The sequence below is a fragment of the Leptonychotes weddellii genome, chromosome 3 (genome assembly GCF_054177405.1).
Source record: "Leptonychotes weddellii isolate Sample4059 chromosome 3, ASM5417740v2, whole genome shotgun sequence".
Lineage (NCBI taxonomy): Eukaryota > Metazoa > Chordata > Mammalia > Carnivora > Phocidae > Leptonychotes > Leptonychotes weddellii.
Window position 1 is genome coordinate 16,365,281 of NC_138371.1, and position 18,590 is coordinate 16,383,870.

The window sequence follows — 18,590 nt, forward strand, 5'->3', positions numbered from 1 at the left end:
AACGTGCCCTCCTCAATACCCACCACCAGGCCAACCCATCCTCCCACCCCCCTCCCCTCTAGAACCCTCAGTTTGTTTTTCAGAGTCCATCTTCTCTCATGGTTCGTCCACCCCTCCGATTTCCCCCGCTTCATTCCTCCCCTCCCGCTACCTTCTTCTTCTTCTTTTTTTTTCTTAACATATCTTGCATTATTTGTTTGTTGAGAATATTTTTACATCAATATTCATAAGGGACATAGGTCTGTAGATTTATTTTCTTGTGGGTCTTTGTCTGGCTTTGGTATCAGGGGAATGCTGGCCTCATAGAATGAGTTAGGAAGCATGCCCTCCTCTTCAAATTTTTGGAAGAGTTTGAGAAGGACTGGTGTTAATTCTGAAATGTTTTGTAGATCTCACTGGTGAAGCCATCTGGTCCTGCTTTTTTCTTTGTTGGGAGATTTTGAGTCATTCTTCTTAATATCCTCATTTGTATTTCACTGTATGGATTTGCCATAATTTATTTAGCCAATTGTTAATTGATGGACATTTACACTGTTTCCATTCTTTTGCTATGATAAACAGTGCTGCTATGAACATCCTGGGGACACAGTTTTGAATTTATAAATTTTGACAAGCTATTTTTAAAAAATAGTCACATTATTTTAAGGTCACGCTCTTCCTTGAGCTAACTGATGTGGGAAATGGGAAGTCCCACTAAGACAGACCATTTCATTCAGCATTTTCAGAAGAAAGGGGACAGTTTATAAACTTGTGTATGCATTACGGTGTCCAGTACACTGGATGTTATCAACACATTTTGTCGAATCAATTAAAGAAGAAAGTCAATCCAGGGGGTGCCTGGGTGGCTCAGTTGGTTAAGTGTCTGCCTTCAGCTCAGGTCATGATCTCAGGGTCCTGGGATCAAGCCCCAGGTCGGTCTCCCTGCTCAGCGCAGAATCTGCTTCTCCCTCTCCTCCCTGCTTGTGCTCTCTCTCACTACCTCTCTCTGTCTCAAATAAATAAATAAAATCCTAAAAAAAAAAAAAAAAAAAAAGGAAGTCAGTCCTACTTTTGCTTGAAATCTTCCTGGATTACCCTGACCTTGGAGAGCCTTGGGAACTTGTGGTTAGAGGTGACTTCAAAGATCACAAGGCCGGCCTGTCCGATGTCCTTACTTCTCAGTTAAGGTTGAAATCTCTCTGGTGACTGTAGCAAGCATGGGTCCAGTGGGAACTCAGTGTCTCTAGGCAGCCCATTCCATTCCACTAAGTCATTGAGTACCTAGCACATCTCTGTCATGGGACAGTGGACAGCTCTGGTATTAGAAAACATTTCCTTAAGGGGGCCTGGGTGGCTCAGTCCGTAGAGCATGAAGCTCTTGATCTCGGGGTCTTGAGTTCAAGCCCAATATTGGGCATGGAGCCTACTTCAAAAAATAAAATTAAAAAAAAATATATATATATATATAAGAAAACATTTCCTTATATTTGAACCCAGATGATGTGTCTCTGCTAAGCCACTTATTCTAACTTGGGAGCCAAGCAGAGCAAAGAGAACCCCACCTTCACAGACCAAATATTTGGGAGTAGTACTTGTTCCTCTTGGACACTTTGCCTGTTTCCCCATTTTCACTCTCTCCCTTCCCTGAACTAATGAACCAGCAAAATCCAAACTCATCATGACCTCCAAGGCTCCATAGGACCGGCCCTGCCCACCTGATCAATCTCAGCTCACTCACTTCCCCTTTGGGCTCACCCCACTTCAGCCACACTGTCCTCTTTTCTATTGCACGACCCTGCCAAACTCTTTCCAGCCTCCAGGCTTTTGCATTTGCTGTCCCCTGGCTTCCCCTACGCTCAGTGTCTGGGGGGCTTATGGATGCCTAGGCAGATCTCTGAACCTCACAGAGGGCTCCCTAGAACACAAGGGCCCTGGCTACCCATAGGACGTCCCAGATCCCATAGATGGCTCGGAAGGAGGGGGGCAGGTGACTGGCATTGGTGGATGGCTGGGGTGGGGACACTGACCTGGCCAGCATGGGGCATTTGGATTGAGGAAAAACTGAAAGAGGTCACAAAGGAGAGGACCAGGAGCAACTCTCCCACCTTGCCATGTCTGGGAGCGCCTCACCTACCCCAGGCCGACCCCAGGATCCCCCCGGTGTGAGGCAGTCCTGATGCCTCCCCACAGGGCACCCTCCCTCCACCCACTGACCCCCACCTCGAGGGTGGCCTGTGCCCTGTTCTACAGGGCCCATCCTCCTCCTCTTTCTGTTTCCCAGCCAGGCACCTTGTGCTTCTATCCCGATCTGGGTTGGGCCAGGAGGCAGTCATTGCCTGAGAGCAATGGGGACAGTGTGGCAAGTGTGAACCCCAAACCCTGGTTCTTGCCTCAGCTTTAGCACTTGGTAGGGAGGTAGGAGGCTCAAGCAGGGGGGTGTGGGTGAGGGGTGAGGCTAAGATATGGATGCTCATCCTGGGGGTTCACCCACAAATCATCTGTGGGGCCCTGTCATCCCCTGTGAAAGGGGATCAAGCCAGGTGGCCTCTGAGGTCCCCTCAGCTTCTGACATCCTGAGTCTCTGGGCCAAGGGAGTGGGAACAGTGAGTGGTCCTCAGCTGAGCCCTTTGCTCTTGGGTGCCTCTGTGCCTCAGTGCTCCCAGAGCCCTCCTCCCAACAGCCCCCTTCCCCACTGCCCCCCCATTCCTCTCGGCTCTAGTGGCTGCGTAACCTCCACAGGCTGCTGAGCAGCCCAGAGTGACTGTAAAAGGGAAGGAATGTCCAGAGGCAATTGTTTCTTCCTGATATCACCGGGGGGGAGGTTGGGTTGGGGGGCCCAGCAGGACAGTGGCGTCAGCATTCTCCCTGAAACTCATCTCTCTCCTGCTGCACTGCTCACCCCCTTCCCCAGGCTGGGCGGGCCATCCACCCCTCATCTGTCACCCTCTGCCTCTCATGGGTTTAAGACCTTCAGGCCACCATCTCTCTCCATGTGACCCCAGACCTCTTTCTGGGCCCCTAGCCTGACCGGCGCCCCCACTCCATTCTCATATGCCCCTCCTCCACCTCCACCTCATCATCCCCACACCCCTGACCCAGCTTCTTCCCCGGGAAAGGCCCACAGCCTGGCCCCAACCCTGGCCTGGCCCACACTCCTTTTACAGACATGGAACGCTGCGGGTTTTCTGCCAAAGTAGGAGAAGTCTGAGGCCAATCTCACCTCCTCCCAGCCCCCAACTTCTACCAAATAGGACGCCTTGAAGGCTGGACGGGGTGCAGGGGCGGAGGTGGAGGGGGTAGGGCTGAGCTTCAAGGGGAGGGGCTACTGAGATGGCGGAGGTGAAGGTGCCTTGTGGGCTCTCAGCCTCCTGGACGCGTCAGGTGTTACTCGCGTCAGTAGGAGATGGAGGAGCAGAGGGATGGGAACTGAAGTCAAGAGGGAAGGAGAAGGGGCTTCGGTAGCATTAGGAGAAGTCCCTGGGAAGGCATCCTGATAGAGCAGCATCCGGCTGGGAGTTGGGAGGCCAGAGGCCGGGGCCAGCTCTGGATAAGCTGTGGGACGGGACTGCGCATGTCCCTTCTCTGGGGCTCAGTTTCTCCTTATTTAAAGTGAAATATCCTGGACATTCTTCCCTGCTCTGATGCAAGGAGAGGAGAGAGAGAGTCCTTTTTCTTCTGAATCGAAGCTTCAGTGCCTCCCTGGGCAGCCTCGCTGGGAGCCTCTCTGCTCACCACAGATTCACTATCAAGGGGGACCCAGATCTCTGGCCCAGCCCCAGGATGGCCCCTATCCCATGATGAGACATGACTACACTAGCCAGCAGAAATGGGATCGGCTTCCTCCTTAGACATATGTTCTCCCTACCCACCCGCTCCTCCCAACTGCTAGGGGCTCCCGTCTTCCATCTCCCTGGGCTCCCCTCCCCTCATCTCCGTGTCCTGCCCAACAAAACAAATGACGTCCCCTGCCCTGCATCAGCTCTCAGGGGCTCAGCTGTCCCCGCACATTCCTCTCCTCAGCACACCGGCCACCCCGCACAATTCCCAGCAGTTTGTAGGGGCTACTTCTGAACTTCTCCTTCTGCCCTTCCCCGTGTCCTGAAGAGATGGAGACCCAAGGCAGAGGAGCCCCCTTTCCCCACACAGAAGTGCAACCCCACTCCCAGCCGAAACCCCCTCGCAGAACAGGAGAAACGCTCTTTGACCAGACTGGGGTGTATCTGGGTGGAAGAGGGGAAGGGGTCTGAGAACCGGGGTGGAGGGTGTCAGGGTGAGCTGGGAGCCCCTGAGGTAGGGTCAGAGGGCGCACTCAGCCCTGCTCCCACCTCCATGCAGGGAGATGTCACAGGCTCCTTCACCCGCCACGGATTCACACCCTAGATAGCCTCTGAAGGCCTAACTCTAATCCCTTTGCTGAAATGCAAGCCCCTTCTTTCTTTCTTAGAACTTGACCCAGAGAGAGAAAGGTAGCTTCCCCTCTTCCCTGAAAGTCTGTCAGGTTCCTGGTGCCATCACTCAGCCTCTTTCCCTGATTCATCCCCATTCCTTTTATCTTTCCTCATAGGCTTTTTTGGTTTCAGCCCCTCCGGTTTGGCCATATCTCTGATGTCCTGGGCCCTTTCCAGGTTTCCTACATCACTCTGAGGCTGTGGAGTGCTTTAAACAGGGACTGAGCGGGCTGGCAATGACCTCACATGGCCACTATGCACAGTTGCTATCTATAGCCTTATAGGATCATCCTCCTCTTCCTCCAACCAGCTGAGTCACAGTCATCTTGGGGTCCACTCAGACCCCAGGGCCCTCTCTGCCACTCTAGACCACAGCCCACCACAGCACTGGGAGCCGTTCTAGCTGCTGAGTGGGATGCTTTATTCTTCAAACCATCCAAGTACACAATGAAAGTGAGTCTCAGGTGCCAGAAGATACCCCTTCTCGGACCCTCAGTGTTTTTATAGCCCCAGTCCTTCATCCTTCTATCTTCTCACATCTGTCCAAATAGCCAGCCAATGGCCAAAATTCCATTTGACCCGGCAGAGGGATGGGTAAGGGGTGGGGGTGGGGATTTGGGAAGCAGCTGCTGGACCACTGCCTGGATTCAAATTGGATCTATCACTTGTGGGTGAGTTACTTCACCTTTCTGAGCCTCAGTTTACTCATCTGTAAAATGGCTTCCCCATGTTGTGAGGATTAGAGAGACACAGCGATTGTATACGGCAGGTGTCCAGAATACCATGCCTAGTATACAGTAGGTGCTCCATAACTGGTAGTTATGTGGGGCGTGCTATTCTGGACACCTGCCATATGCAATCACTGTGTCTCTAATCCTCACAATATTAGGAAATAACCCCTATCCTCATTTTACAGTTATGGATACTAGGCTCAGAGAGGTTAGGGAAGTTCTCTAAGGTTGTATAGAAAGTAAAAACAAAGTCTGGATTAGAACCCCAGTTGATGGCTCCTAGAAACCCAGCTCATTTCTCTGCGTCTCTAAAGCCTTGCCACAGATTGACTTGGCAGGCTCGGTTCTAGGTCCTTCCTTTTTTTAACCCAGCCCTACCCAGGGATCTCCGCGGAAAAGTCCCCCGTCTAGTGGGCAAGTCCTGCCCAACCTTCCACCCTGCTCCTCTCCCCAACCCCACTCTCCTCAGAAATCCGACTGGGCTTGGAGGGGGGTCAGGTTTTAGGGAGTCTGGCATCCATCCCACAGGACCTGGGGGCACTGAAGTTTTCCCATCTAGGGAATAAAGAGGCCAGTGGGGGCCACTCTGCCTTGTGCCACCAGCAGGCCAGCGGGCACCGGGGCTTCCCTGCCAGCCAGAGAGGATCCCCTGAGTGCACCCTGGCCCCAGACTGCCCCCAGCTGGCCTGGGCACGGGCCTCAGACAGCACCATGCACAATGCAGTCCTAGAGAGGCTGCTTCGAGGACTGGGACTAGGGGCTGGGCTGGATCCTGGGGTCCAGGGTCAGCTGCTGGGGATTCCCGCTGCTCCAACTCTCAGGCCCCAGAGGCACCCAGAGATGTTCCAGATATACCCCCCCTTCCCAAATTTAAAGATCCTGAGAGATAACAATTTGTCGTAAACAGAGCACTGGAGTTTTTCTCCCCACCCACAGCAGTTAGAACCCTATCCCCCAACTGTCCCAAAGAGCCTCCCTGATGCCCCCTCCCCAACCAGCCTCAAAGAGACAGGCCAGGATCTCCTTCTGCCCTTCCCCAGCCACCCTGGGCACCAGAATAGCCCACTGACCACCTGCCTTGGGAGCTGGGAAGGGCCCCAGCTGGTGCTGCCAATCAGGCAGGGGGAGGGGGTTGGGAGGAGAGGAAAGGGCCACTGGGGCTGTGGGAGTTTTGTGCTCCTCAGTTTTGTGCAAAGAGCTCTCCACCAACACCTTACAAGCAACAATGTCCCCCCCCAACTTCCCAGCCAGGATAAGGCTTGGGGTGCCAAATACCCTCTCAGGATGGGGCTCAGACTGTCTCTATCCCCAACTTCTTCCCCTTCTCTGGTCTCTGCCCCCTTCCCTTCCTCTCCAGGCCATTCCTCCTAACCCCCTCCCCACCACACACACCTCTCCCTTCAAATCTGTCTCCACCTCCCCCATGGTTTCCGCCCCTCCCCCTCCCCCAGCTCCCTCTGAGCAGGGACGCCCTTGCTTGCTGACCCCACATTCCGGCCTTGCTGGGGTCAGAAGGGCTTCCTGCCCGGTGTGGGATCCCTGCCCCCACCCTTAGCTCCTGGCAGCCTCTCCGGGCTGGCCAGCTGCTGGCCCTTTGCAGTCCCCTTCTCTGAAACCTCCCCCAGCCCCAGGCCCAATTTAGCTCCTTTAATCTTCCCTGTAATCCAATCCGACCGTTTCCTGAGCACACACTGCACTTCCCAAACGCCAGTCCCTGGAGAGGGGCCGGGGCAGGGTGGCCTCAGCTATTCCCTGCCCTGGAGCACCCCCACCCTATCCCGGCACCCCTGTGGTGCCTCTCTTCTTCACACCCCTAGGAGGCCCCAGGGAGCTCCTCCTGCGTGGGCCTCTGCCACCTGGCCTCCCTGTAGCCACATCAGGACGCTAGCCTGACTCCTCACCTCGCTTTCCCACCTCTGGGCCTTCGTTAATGCTCTGCCATGTGCCTGGAACACCCTCTCCCCCAAAGTGCATTTCTTCCCGAGGAACTCTTACCCCTCCCCTCTCAAGGCCAGCTCCAGCCTGATTTCCCAAATTCCAGACTATAGACTCTGGGACCAGACTGCCTGGGTCCCTAAACCCGTCTCTGTTTCTTACTAGCCATGCGACCTCTCTGAAACTCTTCTTTCCTCATCTGTAAATGGGGATCATAACAGTGCATGCCTCAGAGGGCGGCTGTGAGGATTAATTGAATTACTTTATGTAAGTAAAGTGCTTAGAACAGTTCTGGGTAGATTGCAAGTGCTATTTAAGTATTAAATGAAAATTATCTTTTCCTGCCTTATATTACAATGACCATTCCTTCCAAGTTAAGACACCCATGAACTATGAAACACTTCATTTATTTAATAACACCATTTCGGGGGAAAAAAATGTTACCATGTGAAATGTACAAATTGTAAGTCGTCTTCCAACTTCATATCTGTGTGAATTGCTCGGTAATGATATCTGTGGCATCTATTTCAGCCAGCCCCCTTCTCAGTTCCATGGGCATTCATTGTTGGTTTTTTGTTTTTGTTTTTTTCAAGTAACCTCTATGCCCAAAGTGGGCCTTGAACTCAAGACCCTGAGATCAAGAGTCGCATGCTCTACCCACTGAGCCAGCCAGGTGCCCCTTGTGTTCCTTGATTATGGTTGGTACACCAGGGCTTGGATTCAAGTTCTTACTCCCAAATGTTATTTAGCTGAGCAAACTGTTTTTCCTAAACAGCCAAGATAACTCACAAGTGTAGTGAATGTTAAATGAAATGATATATATTTCAAGGCGTTAGCACTGTATTGGATATTCCTCACAGGAGAACCATCACTGTGATGATTTAAAAACGTTTCTCTCCAGAGACGGGAGAGGTGGGCGAGAGCTAGTATTTCAGGGTCGAAGTGCCCTCCAGTGGCCATCAGGGAAAACTGCAGGCTTCCTGAGGAGCCCGGGGGCCCATCCTTTGCCTGTCCAGGAAGGAACTCAGCCCCACCCACCACCGCCCAGCCGGGCTTATCCAACCCTTCTGGAATTCCTCACATTATCTTTCCTTTTACAGAGGCCTTAAGGGGTTTAATAGGATAAGAGACCAGGGGCAGAGCTTTAGCCCAGGAAGGTCTATAGCCTGTACATACACTATTTCTCAAAACTTGTGGGCCCAGAGCTCTCTGGCAGGGAGGTAGGATGGTGGAATGCTGTGCGCTGGGCATCGGTTCTCCTGGGACTTGGACACTGGTACCTGGCCTGTGAGATACCCTTCTTGCTGCCCACATCCAGAAATCTAGCACAGACCAAGTATAGCCCATTCCAAGTATCTCCTTCTATGCTTTGACAGATTTGTCATTTATTTACCTTTCCTCACTCCTCCCTCCCTCTGTCCCTCTGTCCCTCCCTCCCTCCCTCCCTTCCTTCCTTCCTTCCTTCCTTTTCCATCAGTATTTACTGAACACTGGCTGTGTACCAAGCTTCACGTCCTAGGTGCTGGGGTTAAAAAGATCAATCCAATACAGACACACACACAGCTGCCGAGAGTTGTTCACGATGTCCCAGACACCACATGCAGAGTTAATCCTTGCATTTGAGTGTTTACAGCTTCTCTGTGTGGCTGAGTGGGAGGGCAGAGGCAGGAATACCAGATCCAGGCTGCCTGATTTCCCTTGATGAAATATGTCCAGAGTGGAAGCTTTGTCTGGGCAGGTTTGGGGGCTGACTTCCCCCTCCTGGGCCACACTGCTCCTCTGAGAAATCCTCCACATCTCAAACATTGACCAACCCCCCAGCTCCACCTGCCTCGGGGTCCCTTATCTCCCCTCCCTTCCCCCACCATCGCCCTTTGCCCAGGGCCTAGTGCTGGGGGTCGGGGAGGGCTGGATAGGGATTTTACTTACCTGAGACTTAGCATCCAAACCCAGATCGCTGGCCACGTCTGGCCAACTCCCCATTGTCCAGGATTGAGAGGAAGGAGCCTTACTCTAGAGGCACTGCATGCGGGGAGGGGGCGACTGGAGGCACCCAAGGTTCATCTTTTGGGAAGATGACAGGAGGGGGAGGAAGAACTGGTGGGTGGTGTGTGCATTGTTCCTGGGGCTCTGTTGCCTCCCTGAGCTGTCATCCTCCTCCCTTCCCTTCATGATCAAACTTTTCAAGTGTCTTCCCATCCCTTCCCACCCCGTTGCTTGTTCCTAATAGTTCCATTTCCTTCGAATTCTTCCCAGCTGCCTTAGCACAGGCTACTGGTGCATTGTTGGTCCCCTCCACTCCTGGACCCGTCTAACAGAAGTGTAATGAGAGCCACATATATGTCACTTTAAATGTTCTAGCAGCCACATTTTTATGTTTTTATTTACTTTTAAAGATTTTATTTATTTATTTGAGAGAGCTAGAGAGAGAGCACGAGCAGGGGGAGAGGCAGAGGGAGAGAGAGCAGCAGGCTCCCCACTGAGCAGAGAGCCCGATGCGGGGCTTGATCCCAGGACCCTGGGATCATGACCCAAGCTAAAGGCAGATGCTTAACCATCTGAGCCATCCAGGTGCCCCAAGCAGCCACATTTTTAAAAGGTAAAAGAAACAGGTGAGGTTAATTTTTATTTTTTAATATTTTATTTATTTATTTGAGAGAGCGCACATGCAAGTGAGGGGAGGAGCAGAGGGAGAGGGACAAGCAGACTCTGGGCTGAGTGGTGGGGCTCGATCTCATGACCCTCAGATCAGGACCTGAGCCGAAACCAAGAGTCGGATGCTTAACCAACTGCACCACCCAGCCACCCCGAGGTGATTAATTTTAAAAATAGAGTATTTTAAGCCAAAGTACCCAAAATTTTATCATTTCCAACGTGTAATCAATATTTTTTAAAACTGAGATGTATATTTTTTCACAAGCTGATGTGTATATTATTTTATACATGTGGCACCTCTCAATTCAGACTTAGCCACACTCCGAGTAATTGGTAGCCACATCGGCCCGTGGCTACCATACTGAGCAGTGCAGTTCTAGAGCCTTCGTTTACTACTGGCTTACACGCTTTTATTATGTGTGGTTAATCGTCTCATCCCCACGCGTCTTGGCTCCCAAGGGAGATTAGAAGCCCCTCCCCGGGCCTGAGTCCCCATTTCATTCATCCCGGCCTCTCCCGTGGCATCTTACAGCGGTGTGCCCCCCTCAGGAGGCCCTCCAAGCATGTTTGTTGATGGGAGTGAGCGTTGGGGATTGATTTTGTGGTTTAGCTCTGGCTGTAAATGGTGTTTTATGGATTGTTTCTGGAGATGCACCCCGCTGCAATATTAGCAGAAACAAGCAGCCGCACTGGCCAGCAGAGGCAGAGACAGAGGCCTCGGGGCAGATAGGATTCCCTGAATCAGGCGGGGGAGATCCTGCCAGACCACAGCCCATTTCTCTGGCTTAAGAGCCTGTCATGGGCACAGCGCAATCCTGCCTGCAGCCCCATCTCCGTAGACCTGGGATAGAGCCCTGGTCGGGGTGGGTGACACAAAGGATGCGACTCCAGCATCCCACCACCACCGGGCTGGGAGCTCCTGGGGGCAGAAAAGGAGTTATTCAGGTCGACAAGAGCCAGACCCACAGCAGATGTACAAAGCACGCTTGTCGAGTGACTAAAGGACTGGCTGGCCAGAGCCAGTGAAGCCTCTCGTTCATATATACATGCACCCGAAAAATGTTTGTGGAGCATTGGCTATGTATCGGGCCCTGTGCTGGGTACTAGGGATTCAGCAGTGAAAAGCAGATGTGGGCCAGGCCCTCCCGGAGCTTACCTTCGGGGGCGGGTGGGGGGCAGGAAACAGGATAAATAAGTAAACTGTTGCCAATGCCAATGAGCACCCTGACCCAGAAGGGAAACAAAGGGGCCCAGATAGAGAACAAGGGTGGAATTCTTCAAGTGAAGAAGAAAGTCTGTCTGTGGCTTCCTGGGATACAGGACCCTCCCACCCCCAGGTCAGGGTCACCATGTAGACATTGGCCCCTAGAGGCCAGCCTGAGGCTCAGCGCTGTGAGGGCATTGCTGTTTCCAGCTGCATTGATGATGTCACAATGGGCCCTATGGGGACAGGGACTGAAGACCCTGGGCCTTGGAGCAGAGGGGTAGAGGTGGGGGGTGGGGGGAGTGGGCAGAAAAGGCAGTAGGGCCCCCCCAGGCGTCTATTCAGCCTCTGGCAGACCTGGTCCGGCTCGGGAGGAGGTGAGCAGGTGACCATGGCGCTCAGCCTCTCCGCCACGTCCATTCCCAACAACTGGCTCCCAGGATACCCTGAGGTAACCGGGCCTGACTTCTAGGTCTGTCTTGGGTGGGAGTGCCCCAGCCAGAGCAGGGCACCAACCTGTAAGCCAAGCCTTGTCCTAGGCATTGGGGGGGATGATAAGATGAGGGAGATCCGGCCCCTGCCCTCAAGTTGCTGACTAATCAGACCCTATGCGAGAGGCTTACCAGATCAATACTCCTCGTCCTTTCTCGGCTAACTTTGGAGGAACGGTGTGCTAATTGTTGGTGGACTCATTCCAAACAACCCTGTCTGGTCCCCCAGCTTCTCTCTGTGTTGCCCCACAACAAGGCACTGTCCTCAAGGGCGGCTCAGCCATTGGCACTAGTGTTTTTGAGACTCTAGACTGTGCTTCTCAGGGTGGTCTAAGGACAGAATTTGCAGCATGGGTTAAAAATGCACATTCCTGAGCCTCAGCCCAAACCTTCCAAAGCAGAATTGTCAAGTATGGGGCTCATGAATCTGCATTTAAAAAAAACACCCTAGGTAACTCTTACCCTAAGCACTGCCCTGGTGTTTTTCAGTTTTTGGTTTTTGGTTTGAGGGCTTGTTTGTTTGGTTGGTTGGTTGGTTGGTTTTTGCCCTGGTGTTTAAATACCTCCTACGGTTCCCAAGTCCGGCTGACCAGGGTGGGTCAGTTTCTCGGTCTGAGATGGGTGTTGGCTTTGATATTTTTATTACTGATGAAAAGCCCTGATTCATAGGCTCCTGGCTGTCAGTTTGGAAGGAATCAGAGGCCACTAAGAACAGAATTCTCTATCTTTTCGATCCATCTATAAAATGCCTACTTGATGGGCGCCTGGGTGGCTCAGTTGGTTAAGCGACTGCCTTCAGCTCAGGTCATGATCCTGGAGTCCCAGGATCGGGTCCCGCATCGGGCTCCCTGCTCAGCGGGGAGTCTGCTTCTCCCTCTGACCCTCCTCCCTCTCATGCTCTCTGTCTCTCATTCTCTCTCTCTCAAATAAATAAATAAAATCTTTAAAAAAAAAAAATGCCTACCTGAGCAGACACTGTTTAAAGGCCATTAAAATACCAGACACAGAATAACCCAGTCCCTGGAACTTTATAGACATATTTACTCAAACCCAAGTGCTTGCAAAAAGTAAATAAAAAGAAAGCAAAATAAGCAAGCACCCCTAGAAATACAAACTGAAAGTAAACAGCCCTGTTCTCTAAAATAAACAGGACAAATCCAGCGAGGATTAAATGACCTCTAGTCAGACAGGCTCAGAGCCAGAAATGCCCCATCCTGGCTCCAGGAGGAAGGAGAGGGGAGGCCTGTCTCCATCACCTGGGGGCGTGTGCCAGGATCGCTGCCCTGGGGGTCAGGGCCAGGCCTGCAAGAGCAGACAGTATCCTGGGGGGTATGGGTGCTCCCTCGCCCTCCCTGCCAGCCTGAAAATCAGGTCAGGGTCTGAAAATCAGGTTTAAAGATCAAGAAGTGTGCCCTAAAAAGCCTCTGATAAAATGCACATTTCCTGGAGGTGTAGAACCTCAAGTCACTATCATCTGCCATTTATTTTTGAATTTAGCGACCATTTATTTAGCACTTGCTGTGTTTTAGGCCCTGAGCCAGTCACTAAAGATATCCCGATAAGTAAAGCATAATTGGTGCCCTCACGCTGCACACCGTTTACTATGAAAGAAACAATAATAAATGGTAACATGTATCGCTCACTTACGATTTGAGGAACTTAACGACAAGCACCCTCCAGGCACTTTTTAATCCTCATAACATTATGGATCTCATTGACTCTTCCTAACGTCAACGCAGTTATTACTAGTCTTTCCCCATTTGACAGACGTGTCGACTGAGGCTCAAAGTCTGTGGTGTAACAATCAGCTCTCTGAAAGAAGAAGAAGAAAAAAAAAAAAAAAAGCCCTGATTTGTAGTGTTTGCTGATCTTGGGAGTGTAAATCCTCCCAGGCGGGTTTCAAGCTACCAGCCCGCTGTCCCTGAATGTGGAGTTGGAAAGACGCAGGGGTGTGGGCAGGCTCCAGCATCCCCATTGCAAACAAGGTTCACAGCTAAGCGCGGCTCACAGCTAAGCAAGTTCAAGCCAGCACTTGAACCCAGGTGTGTGTGATCCCAAACCCCGCGCCTAACCACTTTGTTACACCATCAGTAACCTACGTGAGATCATTGACATCGGAAAGGGATACATCTTAAGACCCCGGTGAAGTGCCAAAGGTTTACGACGGTCCATAAAACCTCTTGGCTGGTTAATATCCTGTGCTTCCTCTACCTCTGTTTTTATCACCAACAGGGCAGTTGGTTTTCTTTTGAGAGCCATTTAAAAAACTTCTGATTTTGAAATAATTATCATTCACAGGAGGTTGCAAAAATAGTACGGAGAGGTCCTGTGTACCTTTCACCCACTTTCCCTCCATGGTCCCGTCTTAAATAACTACGGTACAATATCACTAGCCGGCAAGGGACATTGGTAAAAGGTGTGTGGGTATTTCTATGCCTTGTCATCTAGGATTGCCAGATTTAGCAAATAAGAATACAGAATGCTCAGTTAAATTTTGTCTTTTTGACTTTTGTTTTAGTGCAAGTATAGCCCATGCAATATTTGGGACATACTTATACTAAGAAATTATTCTTTATCTGAAATGCAAATTTAATTGGGTGTCCTGCATGTTGGCTGGCAACCCTCATTTTATTTTATTTTTTTAAGATTTTATTTATTTATTTTGACAGAGAGAGAGACAGCGAGAGAGGGAACACAAGCAGGGGGGAATGGAAGAGGGTGAAGCAGGCTTCCCGTCGAGCAGAGAGCCCGATGCGGAGCTCGATCCCAGGACCCCGGGATCATGACCTGAGCCGAAGGCAGACGCTTAACGACTGAGCCACCCAGGCACCCCAACAATCCTCATTTTATTACATGTGTGGAGTCATGCAACCACTACCCTAATCAAGATAGAGAACTATTCTGCCACCACAAACATGTTCCTTATGCTACTCCTTCACAGTCACATCTATCCCCCCCACCCTCCCTAGCCCGTGGCAACCACGAATTTGCTCTCCATTTCTGTAATTTTGTCATTTTTCCCACTTAGCATAATGTCCATGAGATCCATCCAAGTTGTTGCACTTTTCAATATTTTGGTCCTTTTTATTGCTGGGGAGTATTCTCCTGAGGGCAAATTTTCACAAAGAATTTTTTTTTTTAAATCTCATTCATTGGATAAATATTTATTGTATCGCTACTATGTGCCAGGTGCAAACAGGGAGCAGGTGAGGAGCTGGTTGCAATCAGGGTTGGGTTTTTGCCAGGCAAGTAAGGAAATGCAGAGTGGCAAGGCATGGGCATGATTAAGACAACTGAGTGGATGACACGCTGGGTGGGAAGGAAGCAGAGCCTGGCGGGGGGTGCGGGGGAGACAGGATCAATAGTTCATAGTTCTGTGCAGGTGAAGAATTAATAGAGTTGGGTGCCTTTTTCAGAAGGGTTTCCTATCTCACCCCCAGTTTATTTTTTGTTTAAATATCAACATCAAAAGAAACATTCCATCTACTTCCCCTTCCACACTTAGACACAATTTCCAAATCAGAAGTAATACAGTTTTACGTGGGCATTTTTTTTTTAAGTTTTTATCTATTTATTTATCTGAGAAAGGGAGAGAGCGCACAAGCAGGGTGAGCTTCAGGCAGAGGGAGAAGCAGACACGCCGCTGAGCAAGGAGCCGGAAGTGGGGCTCAATCCTAGAATCCTGAGATCATGACCTGAGCCGAAGGCAGACACTTAACCGACTGAGCCACCCAGGCGCCCTTTATGCGGGCATTTTTAAACTGAAGGTTTTAGGGATAAATGTTAACCAACAAATTGCTTACTAACTCAATCAGGGTACACAAGAAAACAAAATTTTGGTCACAGAAAGTACCTAAAGATCATCTTTCCACCTGTTACTTTTAAAATTTGCTATTTAGTTTTAAAAGTAGGTAATATGTAGATGGATATAGGAAAAAATTCAGAAAGTGCAAAAGGATTTATAGGAAAAGAGAAGCTTTTGTCTTACCACAGACCCTTAGTCAAAATTTCTCCTTCCTAGAGTCAGTTACTATTTCCTTGTGACCGCTTTTAAGCATATAAGAATATATATGAGTGTCTGTGTGTTTATACACAAATGGAGCATACCATAACTGCTATTCTGTACCTTGTTTTTTCATTTAGTATATCTTGGACATTGTTCCCTGTCAGTACCTATAAAAGTGCCACATTCTTTTTACCCATACAAAGTACTTTTTTTTTTTTTAATTTTATTTATTTATGAGAGAATGAGAGAGAGCGAGCCAGGGGAAGGAGCAAAGTGAGAGGGACAAGCGGATTCTGCGCTGAGTGCAGAGCCCCCCACGGGGCTCTATTTCAGGACCCCGAGATCATGACTTGAGCCGTAACCAGGAGTCCGGTGCTCAAGGGACTGAGCCACCCAGGTGCCCCTAAAGCCTCCCTCCTAGAACATAACATTGAAAATTACAATCTTGCCAAAACTGCTCACCTCAATGCATCCTGGGATTTGTAGTTCTTAATCAGTTGAGTCTTGCTTGGAAAACAGAACTTGAGCAGAAGATGTGTTAGAAACAAAAGTGCCCTTCCAACAACACTGTAGAAGGACATACTGTACTGTATCCATGCACGCTGCTATCATGATGCCCAGAGGCAAATTATTTATACATTTAAACAACCAAGATATCTACCAGCAATGAGATACCCAGGGCTGTCTTGGCATCAGGAAATCAAGATCATTTTAGCAGACAGGGCCAGTACACATATCCCCCCCCCACACACACACACCTTCTCTTCCTTACACCATTGCTTTGGTCTTTGGTATCTCAAATCACTGTTTTTTTTTTTTTTTAAAGATTTACTTACTTGACAGAGACACAGCGAGAGAGGGAACACAAGCAGGGGGAGTGGGAGAGGGAGAAGCAGGCTTCTCACGGAGCAGGGAGCCTGATGCAGGGCTCAATCCCAGGGCCCCGGGATCATGACCTGAGCCGAAGGCAGACGCTCAGCGACTGAGCTACCCAGGCACCCCTCAAATCACTCTTAACAATTACGTGACAAATTACTACTTAGGAAGCTTCTCTCACATACCGAGGGATCAGAAGGGACATATATATCAAATGAACACACACTGAAGTATGTGTCACCAATTGCTATGGTAACTTACAGGTATTTGCACTTTAATAGTTGTTCAGCCAAACAGAAATGAATGATGGTAGCCTTGTAAACATCAGCTAAGGACTGGTGGGGAAGATTTTCTCAGCAGGCTGAGGACAAGAACGATTCTCAGAAACATTTTTTGGATAGCTAAGGTCCCCCCTTGGCCCTCCCATTTCATAACCAATACCATTCCACTCTCTTTCCAAACCTGTTTCCATGCATTTCCATATATACATACATAAAATCCAGACATTTAGCTCATTATGTGAGTTTTACCAATGCTCTTGCCCTGTAAGTACTATTCTGGAAATTGCTTTTTTTTTTTCCCACTCAATCTTTTCAGCACTTTTTTCCTATGATAATACATAAAAATCAACCTCATTGTTTTTTTACTGCCACGTGGCACTCTGAAACGCTGTGTCTCAAACTTGAACTTGCATTCAGATCATCTAGGGATCTTGCTAACATGCAGATTATGATCTGATAGTTTTGGGGTAAGCCCTTGGGTTCTGTCTGCATTTCTAGAAAGTTGCCAGGTGTTGTAGATGCTGCTGGTCAAGAAATCACACTGTGAGGAACAAAGATGTAGAGTATGAGTGAAATTGTGTGTTAGAGCTCATTTAAACCAGCCCATGAGAAATGACTGTCAAATTTCCAGGAATTTTGTGATCCTGGTGCTAAACGTAGCCATCATTAAAAAATTCAATTATGTAAACTTACAATAAATTATATTGCAAACAGATAACAAATACTCAAAAATCATCACTTTCCTAGCTATTTTACTATGAATCTATGTTCTTTAGGTTATTTATGTCTATAATGTCTGTAGGGTACAAATCTATACAATGGCATGCTTTTATGTGTCTCCTCCCAACTCCACACTCTGTTTATGTTGGCAGCTTGGAACCAGCCCCAGGGAGTATTTACAGCACAGAAATCGGTATAAAGGCATGCATTTCCCCAGGCCTTCTCCCACACTTCATATTACCAATCTTTCTTATTTTTGCTAATCTGACAAATCAAAAATGTCATCTCATTTTTAACTTGCATATCCCTGATTACAGTGAGACCAAATCTCTCTTATACTCATTCCTTGGAATTTATTTATTTATTTTTAAAGATGTTATCTATTTGAGAGTGCACGAGCGGGGAGGAGAGGGACAAGCAGACTCCCCGCTGAGCAGGGAACCCGATGTGGGGCTGGATCCCAGGACCCTGGGATCATGGCTTGAGCCGAAGGCAGACACTTAGCCATCTGAGCCACCCAGGTGCCCCTCATTCCTAGGAATATAATAGTATTTCTTGTTCTTGTAAATAGGACCCTTTTACTAGTATATTTTCTAGTTGATTATTGCATGGGAAAGCTGATGACTTTTAAAATCAGGCCACTCCTCCTAACCAGTTCAAATAGCTTGTCGGTTTATATTCTTAGAGGTTCTAGGTAATCAAATAATCTATAAGTAATGAGAAATGTCACTTTTCTATGTATATAATTGTTTTGCTTTGTGACACCAGCTTTGACTGCCACATTGACAACCAGCAGTAAAGTTCACTGGTGTCTTACTTCTGACTTGAAAGGAGCACTTCTGTATTTCCCCACTCATTTCTGCAGTTACGTCGTTATCCTTTCTCTTTCTGGCTTCTTAAGAGGATTTCGTTTTGTTTTTTATCAAGAATGGATGGTCAATTTATCCAGTGTTTACTTTCACTTTCTAAGTAACCCATTTTGGTGATATTTGAATCTCTCACATTAGCATGTACTCTTTTTTTGTACTCTGAAGAGCATTAAAATTTTTTTAAGTCTCCTTCCCTTATACATCGTACCCCTGTTTCAGCTCTTGTCACTGTCCGTGAATGTGTCCCTTCTCCACTAGCCAGCTTCTGGCTCTGAGAGGAAAAGAATATTCTCTCATGGGCGCCTGGGTGGCTCAGTCGGTTAAGCGACTGCCTTCGGCTCAGGTCACGATCCTGGAGTCCCTGGATCGAGTCCCGCGTCGGGCTCCCTGCTCGG